The 27,885-nt window shown below is 37.6% G+C and overlaps 1 pseudogene; it reads left to right on the plus strand.

Moving 5' to 3' along the window:
* LOC119509885 lies at positions 1-27,825 on the plus strand (annotated as a pseudogene).
* Positions 27,826-27,885: the final 60 nt, after the last annotated feature.

The following is a 27,885-nucleotide window of genomic DNA, read 5'->3' on the forward strand; positions in this document are numbered from 1 at the left end:
ATGGGAGAACTAGAAAATGAAGAGCCAAGGAAACTCAAAGGAAGCAGAAGGTAGGAAATAACAAAGACTGGTGAGGAGATAGAGAAGGAAAAAAACAATATAGTGAATCAACAAAAGCAAGAATTTGTTCTTTGAAAAGATCAATAAAATTGACAAACTTTTAGCTAGACTGGCAAAGAAAATACCTCTACCAAAATAAAAAAGACTATAAGGGGATACTATGAACAACTTTACACCAGTAAGACAACTTAGATGAAATAGACAAATTCTTAGAAACACACAAACAACTTACATTGAATCAAGAAGAAATAGAAGTTCTCAACAAATCTATTACTAGTAAAAAGATTAAGTAATAAAAACCTCCCAACAAACAAAGACCCAGGACCAGATGTCGTAAGAAAGGTTAAATCCAATTCTGCTCAAACCCTTCAAAAAAAATTGAAGGAGGGAACACTCCACAATTCGTTCAATGAGGCCAAAGTCACCCTCATATCAGAGACAGACGAGGATATCACAAAAACGAAAATTACAGACCAATGTCTCTTATGAATTTAGATGCAGAAATCCTCAATAAAATACTAGCAAACAAAATCCAAAATCATATTAAAAGAATTATACATCATGATCAGGTGAGATTTCTCCCTGCTGTGCACGGGTGGTACAACATAAGAAAATCAACCAATGTAATACACCACATTAACAGAATGAAGTTAAAAAACCACATGATCATCTCAATTGATGCAGAAAAGGCATCTGACAAACTCCAGCACCCATTCTTGATTAAAAAAAATTTTTTTAGAAAACTAGGAATGCAAGTTAACTTCCTCAACATTTATATAGGGCATATATGAAAAATCCACAGCTAATATACTGTGGATTTTTCAGTGAAAGACTGAAAGCTTCCCCTCTTAGATCACAAACAAGAAAAGGGTGCCTACTGTCACCTATTATTCAACATTGTATTGGAGGTTCTTGCCAGAGCAATTAGGCAAAGAAAAGAAAGAAAAGGCGTGCAATAGGAAAGGAAGAAGTAAAACTTTCCCTATTTGCAGATGACATGATACTGTATACAAAAAATCCTGGAAAATCTAAAACAAAACTAAAGCTAATTGAATTCAGCAAAGTAGTAGAGTACCAGATAAACACCCCAAATCAGTAGTTATTCTACATACTAGTACTTAACAATCAGAAGAAGAAATCAAGAAAACATTTCCATTTACAATAGCAACTAAAATAATCAAACATCTAGGAATAAACCTGAGGATATAAAGGATTTGTATGCAGAAAATTAAAAAATTTTGGCCAAAAGAAATCAAAGAAGACCCAAACAAACGGAAGAAAATTCCATGTTCCTGGATAGGAAGACTAAATATTGTTAAACGTCAGTCCTACCCAAAGGTATTTACTGATTCAAAGCATAATCCCAATCAAAATTTCCAACAACCTTCTTTTCAGAAATGGAAAAGCCAATCATCAAATTTATATGGAAGTGTAAGTAGCCCCAAACAGGCAAAGCCATCTTGAAAAATAAGAATTTAGTTGGATGACTCACCAGTAACTGATCTGAAAACTTTTTACAAAGCCGCAGTAACCAAAACTGCATGGTACTGGCACAAGGACAGATATCGACCAAGGGAATCGAATTGAGAGCTCAAAAATCAACCCTCACATTTATGGATGGCCAAATGATTTTTGATAAGGGGGCCAAGTCTGCTCGATTGGGAAAGAGTAGTCTCCTCAACAGCGGTGCTGGGAGAACTGGATCTCTACTTGCAAAAGAAAGAAGGAAGACCCCCAAACTCACCTTACACAAAAATCAACTGAAAATGGATCAAATGCCTACATATAAGAGCTAGAACTATCAAACTCCTAGAAGTTAACATAGAGAAGCATCTTCCTTGTATTAGAACTTTGTGTTAGGCAGTGGTTTGTTCCACTTTACACTCAAAGCACAAACAACAAAAGAAAAAGTAGATAAATGTGGCCTCATCAAAATTAAAAGTTTTTATGCCCTAACCCTAACCCTAACTACAACCTACACAGTGGGAAAAAACTTCTGGAAGCCACATATCCAATAAAGATTTAATATTCAGAATATATAAAGAAATCCTTCAGTCATCAACAAACAACCCAATTTAAAAGGGGCAAAAGGATTGAATAGACCGCTCTTCAAAGAAGATATACAAATGGCCAATAAGCACATGAAAAGATGCTCAGCATTGTTAGCCATCAGGGAAATACAAATGAAAACCACAATGAGAAACCATTTCACACCTACTGGGAGGTTACTATTAAAAAAAACGGAAAAGTACAAGTGTTGAACATGATGCAGAGAAACAGTAACACTCATTCATTGCTGGTGGGAATGTAAAATGATGCAGCCGCTGTGAGAGACAGTTTGGCAGTTCATCAGAAAGTTAAATATAGAATTACCATAGGCAATCCCAATACTAGGTATGTACCCAAAAGAGTTGAAACAGTTACTTGCACACTGATGTTCATAGTGGCATTATTCACAATTATCCATCAACCGATGAATATTGGATAAAGAAAATGTGGTACATACATACAATGGAATGTTATTCAACTGTAAAAGGGAACGAAGTTTAGGCATGTGACAACATGAATGAATCCTGAAGACATCATGTTGAGTGAAATAAGCCAGACACAAGAGGACAAATATTATATGATCTGTTATGAAATAATTAGAATAACCAAGTTCACAGAACCAGAATCTAGAATCCAGGGGACAGGGTAGGGATAGGGAATGGTAAGTTTAGGCTTAAAATGTACAGGGATTCTATTTGGAATGATGCAACTGTTTTGGTAATGGATGGTGGTGATGGTAGGAAAGCATTGTGAACCCAATTAACAGCACCAAAATATGTACCTGAATTTGATTAAAGGGGGATATGTTAGATTACATATATGGGGATAATTTTTTTTTTAATTCATCAATCTACAGTATATAAACAGTGAATCTGAAGATAAACCAAGGACTTTAGTTAGTAGTACAATTATAAACATGTATTATCACTAGTAACAAATATTCCACACCAATAGGTGTTGGTGGCATGGTAGTGTGTGGGAATCCTGGATTTTATGCATGACTGTTCTTTAAACCTGCAACTTCTTTAGTAAAGAAAAAAAAAAAAGAATACATACAATGAAAATTAGAAAACATTTTATTTAAGTAATGATGAAATTATGTATCAAAATTTGCATAATACTGCTTACACAATGCTTAGAGGGGCGTGCATAACCTTAAATACATATATAGAAAAGAAGAAAGGCTGAAATCAATATTATAAAATCTACCTGAAGATGTATAGGAAAAGAATAGTAAGTTAAAACAAGAAAGTAGAAGTATAGAAATATGAGATAAAATAACTAAATAGAAATCAAAGATACAATTGAGAGGAACAACAGAGCCAAAAGTTGTTTTTTAAGACTAATGGCTTATAAACACCTAATGAACTGAATACGTCATAGACTGATTAATAAAAAAAGAGAAGGCATCAGAATTTTACAAGATAATAGGAGACTTTGAGCATAAGAAACCAGAAACAAAATAATATGTACTCTTATCATTCAACTTATATAAAGTTCAAAAAAAGGAAAAACCAAACTGTGGTATTAGAAGTCAGGATAGTAGTTAACTCTGGAAAAGAATAATAGGTTATTAATTGAAAAAGAACATGAGAAAGTTGCAACTACTGTTCTACTTTTTATTGTAGGTGGTAATTACGTGGGAAGGTCCATTTGTGAAAATTTATTTACCTGTATACCTTTCTGAATGTGTCTTATACTTTAAATTTTAAAATATAAGATATCATAAATGATGTTATATCAATACACTAGAAAATTTAGATGAACAAATTCCTTCAACCAAAACTGATGGAACAACAAATACTAATGATAAATAGTGTTATAATTATTTAATAAATTTAATTATAAACCTTCCCGCAGTCTTACGCTGCAAGCCAGGACTGAGTAACTAGTACTAGATTTAACTTCTTGTTATACTAGAAAACTAGTTAAAATATATAAAACAACTGTTTCCAGATACTGTACAACAAACAGCACAGAGCTATGTTCTTTAAAGGAAGGAAAACAAATAATTTGAACCCTATGATTGCCCAGTTTTCTGCCTGGAGGCACTTTTCAGGCCATGGGTCAGCAAGAGAAAACCGAAGAAACAAGGGAGGTTTTATTGAGTTAAGGAAACAGACTTCAGGAAGGCTGCAGCAGCTACAATTTTCAAGACAGAGTACCAGAGTTGGGAGCTATGCAGAGAAAGAGGTCCAGAAATCCTTATAGGAGACCCAAATTGGGTCTTTAGTGTGCACACACAGAGGGAGACTCAAGCAAAAACAATTACAGGGCCCAGAGGTGTTCAGGATCCCACCAGCCTGAGAGAAACCCCCTAGACCACCAACGGCAATTCATTAGAGAATCCATGCAATTAACATTTTAATTGTGGTCCTCAACAAAGCAACTGGGAAAAGGTACACTACATAAACACTAATCCTAAGAAAACAGGAGTGTCTATGTTAGTGTCAAAGTTGATTTCAGGAAAAGAAATATTACCAGAGATAAAGAGTGATATCTCACAATTAAAGGATCAGTTTGCCAAGAAGACATTCCCAAATGTGTATGTATCTAATAAAAGAACTTCCAAAATAGTTGAAGCAAAACCTGATAGAAATGAAAGCAGTAATAGACAAAGCCAAGGTTATAATTGTAGAATTAAAAACTCTTTTCTCAGCAAATTCTCCCTCATGAATATAGACGCAAAAATTCTCAATAAAATACTTGCAAATCAAATTCAAAGAAATATGAAAAAAAAATCATACACAATGACCTAGTGGGTTCATCCCAGGCAGCGTAAGGAGTGAGACAAGGATGCCCATTTTCACCCCTGTTATTCAACATTGTGTTAGAAGTGTTGGCCAGAGCAATCTGGCAAGATAAAGAAATAAAAGGCATCCAAATTGGAAAGGAAGAAGTTAAACTGTCATTATTTGCAGATGATATGATCTTATATTTGGAAAACCATGAGAAATCGATGACACAGTTACTTGAGCTAAGAAACAAATTTAGCAAAATAGTAGGATACAAGATTAATACACATAAATCAGTAATGTTCCTATACACTAGAAATGACCTAACTCAAAAGACACTCAAGAAAAAGATTCCATTCTCAATAGCAACTAAAAAAAATCAAGTACCTAACCTTTACTTACCCAAGGATGTAAAAGACCTGTACATAGAAAATTACATAACTTTACTAAAAGAAATAGAAGGGGACCTAAAAAAATGGAAAAATATTCTGTGTTCACGGATAGGAAGGCTAAATGTTATTACGATATCAGTTCTACCCAAACTCATCTACAGATTCAATGCAATTCCAATCAACATTCCAACAACCTACTTTGCAGATTTTGAAAAGCTAGCTATCAAATTTATTTGGAAGGGAAAATGCCTCAAATTGCTTAAAACATTCTAAAAAGAGAAAAACGAAGCAGGAGGACTTACACTTCCTGACTTAGAGCTTATAATAAAGCCACAGTAGTCAAAACAGCATGGTACTTGCGCAAAGATAGACATACTGATCAATGGAATCAAACTGAGAATTCAGAGACAGACCCTCAAATCTACGGTTGACTGATCTTTGATAAGGCCCCCAAAACCAATGAACTGGGACATATCAGTCTCTTCAACAAATGGGGGTGGGAGAGCTGAATATCCATATCCAAAAGAATGAAAGAAGACCCCTACCTCACACCCTACACAAAAATTAACTCAAAGTGGATCAAAGACCTCAATATAAGAGACAGTACCATAAAACTCCTAGACCTCATATTAGGAGGTTGCTTCTTAGACCTTACACCCAAAGCACAAGCAATGAAAGAAAAAATAGATAAACGGGAACTCCTCAAACTTAAAAGCTTCTCTACCTCAAAGGAATTTGTCAAAAAGGTGAAGAGGCAACCAACTCAATGGGAAAAAATATTTGGAAACCATGTATCTGATCAAAGACTGATATCTTGCATATATAAAGAAATCCTACAACTCAGCCACAATAGTACAAATATCCCAATTATAAAATGAGCAAAAGATATGAAAAGACATTTTTCTGAAGAGGAAATATAAATGGCTAAAAAACACAAGAAAAAAATATTCATCTTCACTAGCTATTTGGGAGATTCAAATCAAGACCACAAGGAGATATCATCTCACACCAATTAGAATGGCTGCAACAGGAAACTACAAATGCTGGAGAGGATGTGGAGAAATTGGAATTCTTATTCATGGCTGGTGGGACTGTATAATGGTACAGCCACCCTGGAGGACAGTCTGGTAGTTCTTTAGAAAACTAGATATCGAGTTACCTTTCGATCCAGCAATTTCACTTCTTGATATACATCCAGAAGATCTGAAAGCAGTGACACAAACAGATATTTGCACACCAGTGTTCACGGCATTGTTCACAATTGCCAAGAGATGGAAACAATCCAAATGTTCTTCAACAGATGAGTGGATAAACAAAATGTGGTATATACACACGATGAAATTCTATGTGGCAATAAGGACTGAGGTCGTGAAACATGACAACATGAGTGAACCTTGAAGACATAATGCTGAGTGAAATAAGCCAGACACAAAAAGAAAGATAATCGTATGTTACCACTAAGGTGAATTCTGTGAAAAATATAAAATAAATGTTTTATATCATAGAATGTAGGGGACCTAGAGAAGACAGCAACTAGTAAAGGGGGAATGATAATCTAATAAGAACAGATAAGTTATGGAGGGTAATCTTAATGTTATGGGAATGCTCAGGAATGATTGGTTTGTTAATTTTCATGGGGTATGGAAGGAACATGCAAGCAATGTAGTTATTTTAGGTTATTTTTCTTATTACTTCGTTTTGGTTGAAAAGTTTTTTTTTAAATTTTTTTGATAAATAGAGTTTAAAAAAAAAAGATATGTAGAAAACCTCAACTATTTGTAATTTAAACAACATACTTCTAAATAACGGGTCAGAGATGAAATCCCAAGGGAAACTTAAAAATATTTGGAAGTCAATAATGAGAATACAATATATCAAAATCTAAGGGATGTTCAGAAATCAACCCCCACATTTATGGCCAAATGATTTTTAACAAGGGTGCGAAGTCCACTCAATTGGGAAAGAATAGTCTCTTTAACAAATGGTAGTGAAAAAACTGGATATCTGCATACAACTCTCATTACCAGATACAAAAATTAACTCAGCATGGATCAGACCTAAATATAAGAATCAGAACTATAAAACTTCATACGTGTGACAACATGGATGAACCTTGAAGACACAAAAGGACAAATACTGTATATTCTCACTTTTATTAAATAATTAGAATAATCAAATTCAGTGAGTCAGAAACTAGAATATAGGTTACCAGGACCTGGGTGGGGTGGGTAGTAGGGAATAGGGATTTAATGGTTAAATTGTTCAAAGGTTCTATTGAGTGAGTTATATATTTGAATGTGGTTAAAAGGGGAAACTTTAGGTGGTAAATTCACTTTTGAAAACCATTTGACACTTTCTCATAAATTTAAACATACACTTACCATATACCATTTCTTAGTATTTCCTCAAGACAAATTAAAAACATACACAATAAGACTTATATACAAATGTTGTTGGCAGCTTTATTCAAAACTGAGGAAAAAAAACAAAATGCCTATCAATGAGTGAAGGGATAAACTAATTATGATATATCTATACAGTGGAACATTGTAAGGCAATAACTGATACACAGGACATCATGGATGAATTTCAAATTTGATGCTAAGTAAAAGCTAGACATAAAAGATATAAGGTACCCTTTATATGAAGTTCAAGAGTGGGCCAAATCAATCTATAGTGACAGAAAGTAGATCATTGATTGTTGGGGGTGGGATGAGTAAATGGATTATATAGGGACACAAGGGAATTTGGGGGGTAATGAAAATAGTATATCTCTTGATTAGGGTGGTTCTTGGTTGGGTGGTATGGTGGTAATTTAATTACATGTAAATTATACCTCAATTAAGTTTATTTAAATAGTGAAAGCAACACATCCTCCTCCCATAAGCAAACTCCAGTCCTAGGGCTTTACTGGAGAATTTGATTTATAAGGAAGAAATAGCAGTATTACACAAATTCTTCTGGGGAACTGAAGAAGAGGGAATACTCTCTACCTTGTTTCATGAAGCCCAGACTAACCTTGATACCAAAATTGACAAGGACATTACGGGAAATGAAAATTTCAGGACATTATCATAAACATAGATTCATAAATCATATATAATGTAGTAACAAGCCAAATCCAGTGAAATTATTTAAGTCTCTGTATTAGTTAGCTTTCTCTAGGGAAACAGAATCAACAAGTGATACCTATTAATATAAGATTTATAAAAGTGTCTCACGCAACAATGGGGATGCACGAGTCCAAATTCCATAGGGCAAGCAGCAAACTGGCAACTCCAATGAAGATGTCTGATGAACTACTCAGGCAGCAACCTGGCATCTTCAATGAACATGTGTGATGAACTCCTCAGGAAACAAAATGGCAACTTCGATGAACTCCTCAGGAAACACTTCACTGGTTAGCCAAAGAAGAAGTGAAGGTCCTCTGTCTATCTCACTTAAAAGTTTTTGGTTAATTGGATTAAATCCAGCTGACTGCATTCTCTCATTGTGGATGTAATCAGTCACAACTGCAGCCAATTGACTGATGATTTAATAAACCAGCCTTCTGGTTTACTAACCAGCCACAAATGTCCTTGCAGTAATGGTTAGGCCAGTGCTTGCTTGCCCAGACACCTGGGTACTATCACCTGGCCGAGCTGACACATGAACCTAACCATCACAGTCTACCCTTTGTCAACTTCGCAGTTATACACATCATGTTAAACCATTCTTTATCTCCAAGTAGAAAACAATAACAGACATATATTTTGCCTAACAATACTCCACTGTCCTGAGTACAACTGGAAATGCAATAAATCTCTCCAGAATAGGGTGCAAGTCCTTGGGTGACATAACTCTTAAAACTGATTTCCTTTAACTTAAATACTGCAAAATGAACAATACAGCTTGTGTCATATGATAAGGGGATAGGACAGAGAAGAAAGCAAAGATATTTGCTTTACAGACAAATACAAACATACTCATAACAAAACAAGGAGATATTCATGCCATCATAGTCCTCATTTCTGTAACAGTATAAATTTTTTGCAGTGTAACAGGGTCCTTCCCCAAGGGTACCTGGCCTTCCCCTCATTCAAGGGACTCTGGATCTGTAAACTGTCTCAAGTCTGGGAATTGATTAAGGGGCTGTGACTCTCTGCTTTTGTAATTCAAGGTAGACTTTTGTTCACTTGACCTAGAATTCTTCTGCTTATACAGCTCAAACAAGAATTTAGTAGACTGCCCATCTGTTTTACTGCTAGGTACTCCATGATCTAACAGACAACGCCATAAGTCTCTTTGAGTCAGATTATTTTGACTGCTGTCTTGAGCTTGTTTTCCATTATGGTAGCCATGCCCTCCTTGTCTTTAATGATTAACTGCTGCCACGTGGCTTCTGCCAACTTGGGATCCGATTATCCCCATTGTGTTTAAGGGTTCCAGCTCAGTGACAGCAGTTCCCACTGTTATACCTGACCTACAGAGAAGGGTGACTACAGAGCTCTTCAGGGATGATGGAGCTAGTCTCACAAATTTATTCCTCACAGTCCCGGTAAAAGGTGTGTCTGTCCTCTGGACATTCCAGGGGTGTGTGAGCAGGTCTTCCATGATAAATCCTCTCTAACATTTCACTCTTTCTAAGCCTTTGAATCCCCTCCTCTACATTATACCAGGGCAATTCTGGCATTTCAACCTCAGGTAATGCTGGCCACCTCTTGATCCATGTTTCAGCCAACCACCCAAATATACTGTTAATGCCCTTTCTAACCCCTCTAGCTATAACATCGAATGCAGAATCTCTGCTTAGTGGGCCCATATCAGTAAATTCAGCCTGATCCAACTTTATGTTCCTTCTTCCATTATCCCACACCCTTAATATCCACTCCTACACATATTCCCCTGATTTCTGTCTGAATAGGTTGGAAAACTCATACAGTTCTTTTGGAGTATAGCATACTTCCTCATGGGTCACAGTTTGTGCCTCACCCTTCGGGGCCTGTTGGACTTTAGTTGTAGGTCTTGAAGGAAACACTGGTCGTGGAGTTGGTCATTAAAAGAATTAGAAGTATCCCTCAAGCCATTTACCTCAGAACATTCTGTAGCAGTTTCATCTCGTGAAACAGGACTAATCTCTCCAGGTAGAGGAGTGAGGGCTGCTTCATCAGGGGAGGTGATTACAGTTTTAGCAGGCACTGAAGGGTTAATCTCTTTAGGTGGAGGTTGGGTGGCAGGCTTCTCAGGGCAGACTGGAGGTTGGGAAGCTGTTTCCTCAGGGCAGACTAGAGGTGAGGGGGCTGTTTCTTCAGGACAAACCACTACAGGTATATCTAACAAAGACTCAGCAGAATCCAGGGTTCCAATGTCCTCAACTTCTATTATTATCAATCCATATGTCCCCATCCCAAGTTTCAGGGTCCCATTATTTTCCAATCAATGCCTTTCCTTTAACAGCAGACACCCTGCGAGGTTGAGATTTTAGTTTATGTTGTAAATCTGCTACTCGCACAATGAGACTCTGGGTTTGGTTTTCAGAAATCTCAAGTCTGCGGCAACAGGAAATAAGATTTTCTTTCAGGGCACGCAGAGAAATGTTTACATCTGTCATATGATACTTAAGTTTTAAATTGGAAACCTTTACCTTGTCCCTTTCTCTTATAACTTTATCCAGCATATCTAACAGCAACCAGCCAACATCATTATACCTCTTAACTCTGCAACACTCTGCTAAGGTGTCAAAGACACTGTCACCCAGAGCCTTGCTTCGTACAAGAGTATGATTAGGAGACTCAATTGGTGATATTTTGCATATTTCCATTGCCAGCTCACGCCATGGACTGTCAGTGCCATCTTGATTATTGGAAATGGAGTCATTAGTGCCTTTGAATCTAATCAGAGTAGAAAACCAATTGTAAAAGCCCATTTTAAGATTGTGTTTCTCAAGAACCACCTCTGGTATCAAGTTGTATTAGTTGGGGTTCTCTAGGGAAACAGAATCAACAATAGCTATCTATAAATATAAGATTTATAAAAGTGTCTCATGCAACTGTGGGGATATACAAGGCCAAATTTCGTAGGGCAGTTATCAAACTGGCAACTCCAACGAAGATGTTCAATGAACTCCTCAGGCAGCCAACTGGCAACTTCAATTAATATGTTCAATGAACTCCTCAGGAAGCGAACTGGTAACTTCAAAGAACGCCTCAGGAAACGCTTTGCTGGTTAGCTGAAGAAGAAGTGAAGGTCCTCTATCTGTCTCGCTTAAAAGTCTTCGACTGATTGGATTAAATCCAGCTGATTGCATTCTCTCATTGTAGAAGACACACCCTTCGTGGATGTAATCAGTCACAGCTGCAGCCAATTGACTGATGATTTAATAAATCAGCCTTCTAGTTTGTTAACCAGCCACAAATGTCCTTGCAGTAATGGTTACGCCAGTGCTTGCTTGATCAGACATCTGGGTACCGTCACCTGGCCAAGTTGACACATGAAGCTAACCATCACAGTCTCCTAACTCATAACTGATTGGGAATTTTTCCAGGAATAGATGCAAAGCTTAACTTTTAAAAAATGCACTTTACCACATTAATTGAATTATGCAGAAAATTTTATGATCCCATTAGGTAAAATAAAGCACTTGATATAATTTAACAACCATTCATGATTTACAAATGAAAACAACTACAATTCTTAGCCACCTAGGAATAGAAAGGAACTCATTTCCTCTGAGAAAAGGGAATCTACAAAACACAAACTAAGAAACAAACACCTCAATAACAATCAAACAGCCTTTGAGATCAAGAATAGTACAAATAACTCAACTTCATTAGAAATCAGGGAAATGGAAATGAATACCACAATGATCTATCATGGAATACCAACTAGAATAGTTAGACAGTGGTTACCTTTGGGGAAGAATAATGACTGAGGGGAGAGGAGAGTATTTGCTATACTTTGATTTTAAAAGTACCAGGTTTCTACTTGGAAAAAAAAAAACCTCACAAGAAAACACAAACTACATATCATACACACCCACTGGACAGGCTAAATCTTAAAAACCTGACAGCACCAGGTATTGATGAGAATGGGGGGCAATAGCAAGTCTCATACACATACCCTATGACCTACCAATTCTACTTCTAGGTATATGCTATGAATATAAAATGAATGCAAATGTACACCAAAGACATATAACCAAATATTTGTAGCAGCGTTATTCATAACAGCCTAAGACTGGAGGAAAAAAATCCACCAACATTAAAATATAGGATAAATTGTATTATAATCATGGTAATGGAATGGAAACAAATAAATGGCAGCTACATGCAACAACATAGATAAATCTCACAAACACTGTTGAATGAAAGATGCCAAACACAAAAGAATATATACAGTATGGCAGGAAAATCTATAGTATAATATTTAGAAGTACATTGCCTAAGTAGTAAAAATGAGAAAGCAAATCAAGAAAGTGATTGCCATAAAAGTCAGGCTAGTGTTACCTTTGGGGAGGAGGGTGGAGGAAGATGAAAGCACAAGGGAGGGAGCTGCCAGAATACTGGCAGTATTCTATTTTTTTGCCTTGAGTGATGATCATATCAGTGTTAGCTTTGTGATAAACCATTGAAGTGTACATTTGTTTAAAGTAGTTTTTACAATAAAAATGTTAAATAAACAAACAAAAAGAACACAGTAATCAGAACCTGGCCCAGAGATCTTCTTTCAACAGTTCAGTGGTACATTGACAAAGCCCTCTCAAATGATTCTAACATAGGTGGTCAGATTTTGAGAAAGAATGTCCTAAATGATATCCAATATACCTTCCAGCTCTGACATTTAAGATGCAGACTTTTTTTCTTCCAGAAATGTCTGCTAACAGTGTTCAAGACCATGCAATAAGGGAAGTAAAAAACAGTAAAGCACTTCTGTTGGTATTATCAGAGATAACTCTTACCTCAAATATCCCCTCCCGGCCCTACCTCTCAGACCTTCATATTCTGTTTTGCCTATCCTGGACAGGAGGCTAGTAGAAGAACAGGGAGAGCTGGAGTCATTGCTGCAGATGACAGATATGTCTGGTCTGAGGAATGCCAGGCTTCTGCAGATGAGTACTGCCAAAGCCCTGTCTTTCAACTTTCTTTCAATACAGGTTTCTCTCAAAGTGAATGGCAATTTCCAGCTGCAAGTTGGCTGTACAAAAACCCATCCCTCAGCTTGCCTTTTTCCCTCATCTGCTTCAACTCAGTATATGTGCACATATACACAAAGGAATCAGATGTGAGCTTGCCTTCCCTACACATCCAGCTATTAAACAAAATTCTTCTGTAAAGCATGTGCACATGCATATGCATACACACACAATACTTACTTTCAGGCATGATAATGGTGTAGAGTAAAAACCAATCACACTTACTTCCACCTTTCAGAAGATGAAGTAGATGTGTTTTCCCTTTTCTTCCTGCCAAATACAACTAAAAACCCTGGATGTTATGTATGAAACAAATATAAGATGACTCTGAAAGGTGAAGAAAGGGAAGAGTAACTAGGGACATTGGTACTTGTGTAACAGGATTTTCTTTTTGCCTCATATATCCTAGACTTAGAACTGAAAAAAGCAGCAACCAGAAATGTCAACAGGCAGAGACCAAAAAAAAAAAAAAAAAAAGCCTGCTCTCTCTAGCCAAAGGATCAGGAAAGGGGCATCTAGCAAGACAGAAAATTTTAGACAATAACCACTCTCCCAGCCAAATACCACAGAAAAGAACTGAGGCCCCATCCCTACACACAACAACAAGGCCAACTATGGAGCAGAGATTTCCATCCTCTCCTGGCTATATACCAAGGTGCCCCAGATCCCTGCCAGTGTAGTTTGAGAGAAGCTGAGTAAGGAGCCTAGACTCCCATCTTCACCAGGCTGTATGAGGTCCATCAACCCAGCGTGGTATCAGAGAAGGCCAAATAGAGTGTCAGGGCTTTCTTCCCTGCCAGACAGTAGTGAGGCCTGCCCCCCAATCTAACAACAGAGACTATGTGGGGAGCCTGGACTTCTATCACCATCTGGAAGTAATGACCAGGCACCCCATTTCCCCTGCCAGAGCAGTCTCAGAGGAAGCCAGCTAAAACAAAAGTTTTAAATAAGACCCAGAGATTTTCATAATACCCAAAATGTTCAGGTTTCAATGGAAAACTCACTTGTCATGCCAAGACTGAGGAAGATTCAAACTGAATTTTAAAAGGGAATAGAATTCCAATACCAAGATAATAGAGATTTTAGAATTATCTTACAGTTACTTCGTAAAAATATGTCAATGAGCAATTCTGAACACACCTGAAGTAAATAAATAAAATAGAAAGCCTCTGAAAATGGTTTACTATGCAAATGTAGTTGGAGGGGAAGTGGATACAAATCACAGTAAAGAAGATGATGAAGAGCTCATCCCTGAGTCCAGTGAATTGACACTTAAGGAGTTATTGGAGAGGAAAGAAGAAACAAGAAAGGTCCTCAGGTAGACCCACTGGAAACTGCACTTGTTGTTAAAACTCTGGAATGTTCAAAACCACTTACCCTTTTGAAGAGTTTATTGATGAACCACTAAATGATGTTCTAGAAATGGATAAAGAACATACTTTTTTCAAAGTAGAGACAGAAAACAAATTCTGTTTTATGATGTGTCCCTTTATATTGAATGTTGTCACAAAGAATTTGGGATTATGACAATAGAATTTGCATGTACAGTGAATGCAGAATCACTGTTCCCTACAGTTTAGTTCAAGGATAGCAGTTGAACCCGAATTTGAGACTCAAAGTCAAACATACTCATATCATAGATGATGCACTCTTCTGGCTAGAGAGGATTTCTATGGAAACTCCTGCAGACTAGAAAAAAACAGTTGTATGTGGAATTTGAAGAAGAACCAGGATGTTTCCAAAGAATTTTTTCAGCTGGTTTTGGAGGAAATCTTTAACCCAGATATTGGTATGTTCAAATATGATGAATCTTCAAAATTGTTCTGGTTTAATCCATCTTCTTCTGAAACTGAGGATCAGTTTACTCTGATTGGCACAGTACTAGGTCTGGCTATTTACAGTAACTATAACATGGCTATACATTTTCCCATGGTTGTCTACAGGAAGCTAATGGGGATAAAAGGAACTTTTTGTGACTTAGGAGACTCTCACCCAGTTCTATATCAGAGTTTAAAAGATATATTGGTGTGTGAAGGAAATATGGAAGATGATATGATGATCACTTTCCAGATATTGCAGATAGATCTTTTTGGTAATCAAATGATATATGATCTAAAGGAAAATGATAAAATTCCAGTTACAAGTGAAAACAGGAAGAGTTTGTCAGTCTCTATTCTGACTACCTTCTCAATAAATCAGCAGGAAAACAATTCAAGGCCTTTCGGAGAGGTTTTCAAATGGTAACCAATGTATCTCCTTTTAAGTACTTATTCAGTCCCAAAGAAACTGAATTGTTTATTTGTAGAAGCCAGAATTTAGATTTCCAAGCACTCAGAGAAACTATAGAATACGATGGTGGCTATACCAAGGACTCTGTTCTGATTAGGGAGTTCTGGAAATGGTTCATTCATTACCAGATGAGCAGAAAAGACTCTTCTTGCAATTTACAACAAAGACAGAGCACCTGTGGAGGACTAGGAACGTTAAAGATGATCATAGCCAAAAATGGCCCACAGAAAGGTTACCTACATCTCATACTTGCTTTAATGTCCTTTCACTTCTGAAATACTCGAGCAAAGAAAAACTTAAAGATTGTTAAAAGCCATCACATATGCCAAAGGACTAAAAGTAAGAAAGAAAAGAAAAAAAAGAAATTAAAAAATTTTAATAAATATAACCAGACAAATATTGATGGCAATAGTGTCCCAGTACAAAAAGGCTGTAAGACGGTGAACCATAGTAGTAATTTGTATCTGTGCCTCCTCCTTATTTACTGGGGATATATGGGCTGGAACAGATTTCAGCTGTTTATATGAACAAATTATTATTATTTTTGGTGTGAAAGTGTTACATATTCTTTCACTTGTATGTACAAACAGGATTTTCTGAATATTTATTTTAAGGGTTAAATTACTTTTGCTTGTCTTTATTACTGTTTGAGGTTGAGCCTTTTTGAGTATTTAAAATATATACACCAACAAAACTATTCTCCCAAGGAAAATATTGCCATCATTTGTAGACTCTGTAACTTCAGATATGTGCTATTTTTTGTCTCTGTATCTAACTCAAATCAGGAACTATATATTTTTTTTAACAATTTGGTTTTGAAACTTGAAGTCTTAAAAACAGTGTGATGCAATTGCTGTTGCATAGCCCCCAAGGAGTTTTCCGTGCAAAATCTTGAAAATCAATAAAGATAGAAGGGAGAACTTGGAATGTTTTATTACTGCCCTCAGAACTTTATTTTAGTACAGCACAAAAATTAAAAATCTCATGCTACACACAAGAAAGTTTCAGCAAAGAAACAAAGTATCAGCCAATAAATGGAAGATGTAAAAAAGAACCAAATCGAAATTTCTAGAACTGAAAAATACAACAAACAAAATAAGAACTCTCAGTGGATATGTTTAACAGCAGAATAAAAGAGACAGAGAAAAGAGTCAGTAAGCTTGAAGACAGAACAATAAAAATTACCCAGTCTAAAAAAACAGAGACAAAATAGACTAGTAAAAAAATGAACAGAATCTCACGAATCTGTAGAACTGTAACAAAAAATCTAACATTTCTGTCTATGGAGTCATGGAAAGACAGGAGAAAAAGGGGGGAGCTGAAAAAGTACTTAAAGAAATAATAGCTTAAACTCCCCAAATTTGGTAAAAGACAGTCTATAGAGTCAAGATGATGAGTGAACCCCAATCAGGATATTCTCTAATGCATCAATACAAAGACACAATGTAATCAAACTTTTGAGGACTAAAGACAAAAAATCTTGAAAGCAACAAGAGAAAAGTGACACTTTACCTCTAGAAGAAAAAAAAATTTGAATAATGACAGATTTCTCATCAAAATCCACAGAGGCCAGAAAGAAAGGACACTGCATCATTTAAAGTGCCAAAATACCTTTCAACCCAGATTTGTCTAAAAAAAAGTATGCTTTTTTTAGACAATTGTTTTTCTTAAAAAGCATACTTTCTAAAGACAATTGTTTGTCTTAAAAAGGATACTTCAGTTGTGCATTTATCACCACAGTCAGCACTTGAACATATTGATTACTACAGAAAAAAAAGTTTTAAATGCATAATAAAAAAGATAATAAAAAGAAAAATAAAATATCATACAATACAATATAATAGCAGGGCCAGACACCACCACCACTACCAAGAATCCCATATCCCTCCCTTATATCCCCTCTCATACTTATTTAGCTTTGGTATATTCTCTTTGTTACATTTAAAGGAAGCATATTACAATGTTACTGTTGAACATAGACTCCAGTTTGCTTTGATTGTATTTTTTCCCCACTACCATCACCTTTCCAACACTCTGCATGGTTGACATTCATTTGTTCTCCTACATGCAAGAACAGTTTTATATTTGTACATTTAGTCACAATCATTGACCACTACAGTTTTTGCTAAGTTGAACAGTCCCAGTCTTTATCTTCTACCTTTACTTCAGGTGTTCCTAGCCCACCTCTTTCAGCCTTCCTTATTCATGGCCATCTTTGTACAGTGTAGTTACAATATTGTGCTACCATCACACAACATTATGCTATGAATTTCTGGGTCTATACAATCAAGCCTGCTGAACATTCTGTAGTTCTTCAGCATCAAATGCCCAATCTTTACCCTCTTTCTATCTCCTGGTACCTGTGTTATCAGCTTTTAACTCTCAAGGTTTGTTCATTGTGCTGGTTTGTATATATTATGTCCCCCAGAAAAAGCCATGTTCTTTGATGCAATCTTATGAGGGCAGACATATTGGTGGGGATTAAGTTGGAACATTTGGATTGGGTTGTTTCTGGAGATGCACCCCACCCAACTGTGGGTGATGACTCTAATTGGATAATTTCCATGGACGTGTTACCTCACCCATTCAGGGTGGGTCTAAATTAAATCAGTGGAGCCATATAAATGAGGTGACAAACAGAAGGAACTTGGTGCAGCTGTGAGTGACATTTTGAAGAGGAGCTACAGCCAAGAGGGACACTTTGAGGAGTGCACTGGAACTGAGAGAGGAGATGGCCTTTGAAAGCAGACTTTTGCTCCGGAGAAGCTAAGAGAGGACAAATAACACAAGTGCAACTACGAATGACATTTTTGAGGAACTGCAGCCTAGAGAGAAATGCCCTGGGAGAAAGCCATTTTGAAACCAGAACTTTGGAGCAGACGCCAGCCACGGGCCTTCCCAGCTAACAGAGGTTTTCCGGACACCACTGGCCATCCTCCAGTGAAGGTACCCAATTGCTGATGTGTTACCTTGGACACTTTATGGCCTTAAGACTGTAACTGTGTAACCAAATAAACCTCCTTTTATAAAAGCCAATCCATCTCTGGTGTTTTGCATTCCAGCAGCATTAGCAAACTAGAACACTCATTAATGTTAGTTCATATTAATGAGACCATACAGTATCTGTCCTTTTGTTTCTGGCTAACTTTACTCAACATAATATCCTCAAGATTCATCCATGTTATTATATGTTCCATGTCTTTGTTCTGTCTTACAGCTGCATAATATTCCATCGTGTGTATGTACTGTAGTTTATCCACTTGTCCGTTGATGGACATTTGGGTTGTTTCCATCTCTTGGCTATTGTGAATAATGCCGTGATAAACATTGGTTTACAAATGTCTGTTCATGTCTTAACTTTCAGTTCCTCTGAGTATATACCTAATAATGTAATAGCTGGGTCATATGGCAAATCTATACTTAGCTTCCTGAGGAACTGCCACACTGTCTTCCAGAGTGGTTGCACTATTCTACATTCCCACCAACAGTGAATATGTGGAGGTAGAATGGTATAGCCTTTCTGGAGGATAGTGGGGGTGGTTCCATGCGAAGCTAAGCATGTGGGTGCCATAAGGTCCTGCAACTCATTAGGGGGGCATTTACTTGGAGGATCTGAGAACAGGGATGTGAATGGACATTTGCACACCAGTGTTTATGGAGAGAATATACATGATTTGCAGTGGGTGGAGGTGGAGGGTTCATTGACTGAGGAACAGCATGGGGAATTGTGGTGTGTGCATACAATGAAATATTGAGCTACTGTGAGAAGGAGTGAAGCTGTTAGACGTGCAATGAGGTGAATGGAATCTGTAGACAGTATTTTGAGTGAACTATGCCAGAAACAAAGGCAAACACCATAATGCCTCACCAATATGGACTAACTACAATGTGTAAACTCAGAATTGAACCTTAGAGCACAGCTTATCAGGGGAATGCTTATTGTAACAGTCCCTAGATTGTAAGCTCTTACAGCAGTCACATCTATTCCTGAATCGTAATGGCTATCTCCAGATTCCAAGATGCTGCTCCCTTTGTGTATAACCTGATCGAACCCTGGAACTTTGAGTATGTGTGTGATACTTGAAACTCAGAGCTAGAACTCGGCAGATATGAATGTCAGTATTAGCACATATAGCAACCGTTAAAAAAGCTGAAAAAGAATCCAGACTTCAACTAAAGATATGAATGAAGCAGATGTGGTTGGGACTAGGGCAAATCAGGCCAAAGGGTAAGGGACAAAACTGACTGTGTTTTAAAACTTCAAATTCCATGTGAGACCAAGGGAAGAAATGTTTAGCTGGTACAAGATCTATATTTCCTAAACAGTTTAACTCACACAGTTCGTTCAAATACCATAATTACATAGAACTTTTAATAGGAAGTAAGACCTGGTAGGTTTGCGTAGGTTAGTGTGAAATAACGACACATCCCAAACAATTTGGACAGAGAATAAAAATACATTTGCTGGGCCCCCATGAGGAGCTGGGGGAAAATGCAGAGATGCTGGGCTTTCTCACCTGGATTGTTGCTGATGTTCTCACAAACACTGAGGACTGGCGGTTTGATGTGCCAAGCCCTCTGTCACGGGACTTGCCCTTACGAAGCTCGCCACTGCCAAGGAGAGGCTAAATCTGCTTGTAATTGTGCCTGACAGTCTCCCCAAGTACCTCTTCGTTGCTCAGATATCGCCCTCTCTCTCTAGCTAAGCCAACTCAGCAGGTGAACTCATTGCCCTCCCCACTACATGAGACCTGACTCCCAGGGATGTAAACCTCCCTATCAACATGGAATATGACTCCAGGGGATGAATCTGGACCCAACATCGTGGGATTGAGAACATCTTCTCAACCAAAAGGGGGATGCAAAATGAAACAAAATTAAAGTTTCAGTGGCTGAGAGATTCCAAATGGAGTTGAGAGGCTACTCTGGTGGGCATTCTTATGCACTGTACAGATAACCCTTTTTAACTTCTAATGTATTGGAACAGCTAGAAGTAAATACCTGAAACTATCAAACTCCAACCCAGTAGCCTTGACTCTTGAAGATGATTGTATAACAATGTAGTTTACAAGAGGTGACAGTGTGATTGTGGAAGCCTTATGGATCACACTCCCTTTATCCAGTGTATGGATGGATGAGTAGAATAATGGGGACAAAAAACTAAATGAAAACTGGCGGGGGGGGGGTGTTTTGGGTGTTCTTTAATTTTAGTTTCTATTCTTAGTTTCACTTTTTCTGGTACAAGGAAAATGTTCAAAAAATAGATTGGGGTGATAAATATTCAACTATATGATAGTACTGTGAACAACTGATTGTACACTTTGGATGACTGTATGATATGGGAATATATCTCAATAAAATTGAATTAAAAAAAAGAAAAAGCAGACTTCAAATAAGGGGGAAATCAAGACATACTCAGATGAAGGGAAACTGAGACAACTTGCTGCCAGAAAGAAATGATCAAAGAAGGAATCTTGGAACAACAGGAAGAAATAATATAGTAGGAAAAAATATGGCTAAACACAATAGACTTTTCTTCTCTTGAGTCTTCTCATTTATGTTTGACAGTTGAAGCAAAAATTAGAACATTGCCTGATATGGTTCTAAATGTATATAGAGGAAATATTGAAGACAATTACATTAGAAATGGGAGTGGGTAAAATGTGGTAAAATGATTACATGAATAGACTGTGATATATATATGTACAGTGTCTACAGTAACCATGCAGATACCCTATTGATAAATCAAAATGGAATTCTAGAAAATGTTTAAGTAACCCACAGGAAGACAAACACAAGATGGCAAACTTAAGCCCTGACATATCAATGATTACATTAAATATGAATGGTCTAATTACACCAAGTAAATGGCAGAGATTGGTAGAGTGAGTTAATAAACATGACCCCAATTTGATATTGTTTATGAGAAACTCACTTCAAATATAGTGATATAGGCAATTTGAAAGCAAAAGGATGGAAAAGAAATATTATGAAATATTAATCAAAAGAAAGCAGGAGTGGTTAAATTAATATCTGATAAACTGATTCCCTAACTGGGAATTCCTATATTCTCACAAGCACTGGGGACTACCAGTGTAGTAGGCCAAGCCCTCGATCTTGGGGCTTGCCTTTATGAAGCTTGTTTCTGCAAAGGAGTGGCTAAGCCTACTTTTAATTGTGCCTGAGAGTCACCCCTAGAGAACCTCTGTTATTGCTCAGGTATGGCCTCTATCTCTAAGCCAATTCAGCAGGCATATTCACTGCCCTCTCCTCTAGGTGGGACATGACTCCCAGGGGTGTAAATCTCACTGGAAAAGTGGGACATGACTCCTGGGGATGCTGGCATCATGGGATTGAGCAAGTCTTCTTGACCAAAAGGGGGGAGAGAAATGAAACAACGTTTCAGTGGCTGATTTCAAATGGAGTCAAAAGGTCATTTGGGAGGTAACTTTTATGCATTACATAGATATCCCTTTTTAGTTTTAGTTTATTAGAATAGCTGGAAGGAAATATCTGAAACTGTTGAAATGCAATCCAGTATCCTTGATGCTTAAAGACAACAGTATAACTATATAGTTTATAAGGTATGAATGTATGATTGGGAAAACCTTATGGTCCACACACTCCCTTTACCCAGTCTATGGACAAATGAGTAGAAAAATGGGAACATAAAAGTAAAGGTATAATAGAGAGGGAAAAAGGGTTTGGGATGTTTTGGGTGTTTTTACTTTTATTTTTATTATTATTTTTATTTTTTGGAGTAATGAAAATGTTCAAAAATTGATTGTGGTGATGAATGCACAACTATATGATGATACTGTGAATAAATGTACACTTTGGATGATTGTATGGTATGTGAATATATTTCAATAAAATTGTATTTTTATTGAAAAATATCCAATAAAATGGACTTGAGAGCAAAGAAAACTGCCAGAGAAAGAAAGGGACATGATATAATGAAAAAAGGGTCTAACCACTAAGAAAACATAAGAATCCTAGATTGCTATAGACCAAAAAACACAGGTTCTGGTCAACCAAGATAGCAGTGTAAGATGCTCCAGGGTGCTATCCCTCTATAGGATCTTTGAACAACTGGCAAAAATCAGCAGAGTCATCTTCCTCAAAACTACATAAAACAGTTAAAGGGTTGCAGTAACTAGGCAAATGCCAAATCAAGAAAAAGCAGCCTAAAAAATTGGTAGGCAATGCTCATGGTTCCCTTGCTATTCACTTTCTCAACTCATCCCTTGTGTGGTGTGGAACCAGCCTGTGCTTCCATTATGGGTCTCTGGCCTTGTTCCAGAGGAAGCAGAATAAGCCCTACATGCACAGTGGGGTGCCTGAAAGGCAGAGTGAATCCATCCACTGGAAGTCTCAAGTAAGCTTGTCTCCAGCTCACCCTCTAAGAATTCATCCTGAGGACAGACAAGCAGCCTGCAGACAGTTAAAGCAGTGTAAAAACAAATTTAGTTGAAGCAGCCTGGGGAAAGAACTACCTGCATTGTCATAGGAGAGAGCACCCAGGAGGAGGTGAAAGTGTATTTCAAAGGGAGTTGAGGAGGCATTTGAACTCCTGTAAACTGTAAATGGAGGAATTTCTAAGGCCACAAGCAAGCATGAACCCAGGAAAAGAAGGTGACTCCAGGGCTCCCGAGCTCCACAGAGGATCAGAAAAGACAGGTCCCTGCACTTCACATTTGCCCTAAGCTGAACTACATACTTCTGTTGAGTGTACTCCTAGGCATGAAAAGGCTGGGACATGGGATATACATACTGTGGTAGACAGAGCTATATAACCAACCCACCCACCCATCCCCCAAAAAGTCTTTAATCTGAATTCCTGTGGGTGTGAACCCATTGTAAATAGACCTGTTGAAGGTGTTATTTTTAGTTAAGATGTGGCCCAAATGTATTAGGGTAGGCCTTAATCCAGATTACTGGAGTCCTTTTAAGCAGAAGACATACAGACACAGAGAAAGCCATGACAAGGAGCTGGAAGTCAGCAAGAACCCAGATGAGGAAGAAGAGGATATTGCCCTGTGACAGGAAAGCCAAGGAACCCAAGGATTGCCAGCCAGCACCAGAATGCCATAATTTTCAGGGAGAAAGTATGGTTTCACTGATGCCAAAATGTTGGACTTCTAGCTTCTGAACCCATGAGCCAATAAATTTCAATTGTTTGAAGCCAAACTAATGTGTGATGTTTGTCATAGCCACATGATAAGCTAAGATAAATACATTCAGCTTTTTTAAAACAAATTTTTCCAGAGTAGTAGCGCCACTTTACACTTCTATCAATGCTTGGTATTTTCAGTCTTTTAGATTTTAGTCATTCTAGAGGGTGTGTATTGGAGTTGTGTTTGTTTTCTTACTATTGATGAGATAATTGAAAATAATATTGAAAAACAAAGAGATTTTTTGTAGATGTACACATTCAACCACAAACACTTGAACCTGGATGAAGAATATTTTGGTTTTAAGTATGAGTAATAAAATTGATCAGAAGGACCTGTTGTTTTTCTTTTCTTAATACTTAATTCTTTACTATTATTTACCAGTTTTAAGAGTAATGAGTTGGTGACCAGTGGTTGCTTTTGGTTTTGTCTGGATTTACTTGATTTGTTTTGTTTTTGTTTTTTTCCTTTTTCTCTGTATGAAACTATCATTATGAGTTCGTAGATTTTTATATATTCACTGTTTCCATCAATAATCATTATTCCACCCACCCACCCCTCCCCCCATGGTCATAATTTTAATTTTTTAGTTATTTACCTTTAAAATTTTTATTGTGATAAAATATATAACATATTTTTGTTATATACAGCATATATGCATATATATAATGTAAAATTTGCCATTTTAAGGGTACAATCCAGTGGCATTACTTACATCTACAATGTTGTGCATTCATTACCACTATTTCCAAATCTTTTTCATCACCCCAAATAGAATCATTCTTTTTGATGCTCAAAATTTCCCATCTGTAAGTCCGTGGGAGCCCCTTCAAACTGATTCCTCTGTCCTTCTGAAATGGTCTCATCATACTCTGAGTACTTACTTTCTGGCACAAGATATCCCAGGCTCACACTGTACATTTTCTGCCCCAGACCTAAATTTACTCATTTCTCCAAGGTAAACTGATTCCTTTTAGTGGAGAATATTTAAAGACTATAATCTAAACAGTCCAGACACCAGGGGTGCCTAATGCTACTGTGTAGTCATTACTTTGTGTTTTTCTGTGGCCAGAACTAGGAAATGTATGTATATATGTATATAATTTTTAATGTATTGAGTCTTGCATTATTGCTCAGATGATAGTTATTTTTGGTGAATGTTCCACGCACATTTGAAAATGTGTATTCTGCAATTGTTCAATAGAATGTTTTATAAATATCAATTAGGTCAAATTGGTTGATAGTGTTAAATCTTAAGTCATCTATATCCCTATTGATTTTCTGTCAACTTGTTCTGTCAAATACTGAGTGTTGACAGTTTCAACTCTTATTACAGACTCTACAGATTATCTATGTCTCTTCAGTTCTATCAGTTTTTTCTTGGTGTATTTTTAAGTTCTACCGTTAGATATATACATATTTTAGATTGTTATGTCCTCTTGATGAAATGACCTCTTTATCATTAAGAAATGTTCTTCTTTATCACTGGTAATAGTTCTATTTCCAAAGTTACTTTGTCTTAAATTAATATATCCACTCCAACTTTCTTATGATTAATGTTATATATTTTGTATACTTTTACTTTAACCTGTGTCTTTAGATTTAAAGTGAATTTCTTATAGCCAGCATACAGTTAGGTTTTGCCTTTTTATCCAGTCTGATAAAGCTGTCTATAAATCTACTATTTTTAGGGCCCTGTCTTTTGAAAAGAGAGACCAGCCATGTAAGACAACTCCTCACCTTTGGAACTAAGACTTGCCCAGAGCGTTTATCTTCCCTCTAAGAGAGTCTCATCTGGTATAGGGCTGCTCTACTTTAGGCCTGCACTGAAGGTGACAAGTTGGAGTGTTTCCCTGAAACTCACTAGTTCAGCCCAGTTCTTAACCAAAAAAGTTTGACCAATAAAAGCAAAGAAGAAAATGACATGACTTGCACTGACTCTCAATGGGTCAGAATTACATGTTGAGATGAGTGTAGGTGCAGTTATAGCAAAATCCTCTTTATCTAAATACAAACAATGCCAAAACTCAGAATTTTATTCCCCTCATAATACTCTATAATGGACAGTGGGGAAAACACTTCTTGTGAGTCAGAGGACCCAGGGTTTATATGGCAGTTGATCTATTGCTTTAGTTTTTTTGTCTGAAAAATGGAAACCATACTACAGGCCTTAAGGATGTTGTGAGGTTTATATAAAATGAGGTAAGCTGGTATATGGTAGGTGCCCAAAAGAAGTGTCTTGCTAAAACTAATCCATGGTGTTAGTAATCAAGGTAATGGTAGGGTTTAGTGACTACAAAGGGCATGAAGGGGACTCCTGGGTGAATGTTCTATTTCTGACCTGAATGCTAATTATAAGGGTGTGATCACTTGGTGAAAGTCCAGCAAGCTGTACATTTATGATTTGTGCACTTTTCTATATGTATGTTATATGCATTCATTTAAAAAAAGTGAGGGTCTTAAGGCCTATAGGCACAAAGTCCTAAAATGCTTCCAATTGAATATTTCTTCCATATGGATTTTTAAATAAATGCCTCAAATTTCAAACTGTATTTTAATTATTTGAAAGGTGGAGTGGCAGCTGCAATAGTCCTTGGTTAATGAGAATCATTCAACTATCCAGAACACCTGCATTTCCCAAGTATTCTGTAAAAAAGGGAATTTACAGAATAAGGATAATTCTCTGTTATCTGTTCCAGTAAATAGCAACACTCTAGCCATTTATCCTTTGAACAGCCTTAGGACCCATCAATTTGCACTCCCCTCACCCCATTACTCTATCAATAGCCTATTTAGCAGAACAGTTAGTTGAAACAGACGATTTAAAAATTTTCCAGTTTGGGAGTGTTAAGTGAATATTGTTTCACTAGAAATACATGTGTTAAGGGTCTAACAAAAAACCACCAAGTCTCACTTTTAAAGTTGAATGTTCATCAGCATTTGCTGGTGATGAATTTTCCTTTCTGTAGAGCAGATACCTTCCGCTTAACTCATGGTTCTCCTAAACTGTGAGGAAAAGTCTTCTCAGCAGTCAGGTCCTGTCAGGCCCATCAACCACTCAATTAGTTAGTGTTTAGTATCTGGCAAGGGGTCAGCTTCAGAACTGTTGGTTCAAAGCTCAGGCAGAGAGCTCCAAGACTACCTATTTTTACCCCTAGAAATCAGTCACAAACACACCATTCACTTATCTACTCACCCCCATTCCCTCCAGAGTTAGGGCATAAGAATCTTTTCACCAGGGCACTCTAAAAACAGCACTCCATTGTAATTTAATGTATATTCTTTAAAAAAAAAAAAATCAGTTAAAAGGGGAATGAAATACATATATATATTTTTAAACCAAAGGGGATACAGAACTTTAAAAATTAAATAAAATCCAAGATGGCAGAGAGGCTGAGCTTAAACTCAGGCCTCCTGAGTTACGTTCAGGATTCTTGGGCAACAGGCTCTCTGCAGGTTAAATCTTGGGCGGAATTCAGCAATGTTTTTAGCAGCAAAAAGGTTCAGGGTCGACTCAAGTTGGTTTGGGATTCCGCGAGCGGCGCTTACCTGCACGACTGCGGCGAGGAGGAAGCGGGCCCTTCCAGGCCCGGTGCTGGCGGGCGGGGCTGGGCACCAAGGCCCGCCAGAGTCACCTGGGGGCGGCGGGGGTGGGATTCGCGTTTGGGTGGCAGTGCAGGAAGGGATGGATGCGGGCTCGGGGGAGGCCAGTGAAGGAGCGCGAAAAAAACAGGGTGCGAAAGGGAGCCCGCGGCGTCTTCCCCTCCGGAGTCCTGGACCACAGCTCTGAGGGAGCCCGTGGACGCCCCCGTCCCTGCTCTTTTTCCCTTCCCCGGGCTGCCCAAACCCCTCGCGGCCCTGCGCCGCTCCCATTTCAGGGTGGTAGAGTCGGAGAGCGGGCTCCTCCTCCTGGGTGGGTTTTCCTAAAGGGCCCGAGGGCTTCGCGCCTAGCTTAAAAAGGCGGCCTTAGAGACTGCGCGCAGTGCTGTCCTCCGAGCTCTGCGTCCCGCGTTCCT

This window comes from Choloepus didactylus, chromosome 15 (genome assembly GCF_015220235.1).
Source record: "Choloepus didactylus isolate mChoDid1 chromosome 15, mChoDid1.pri, whole genome shotgun sequence".
NCBI lineage: Eukaryota > Metazoa > Chordata > Mammalia > Pilosa > Megalonychidae > Choloepus > Choloepus didactylus.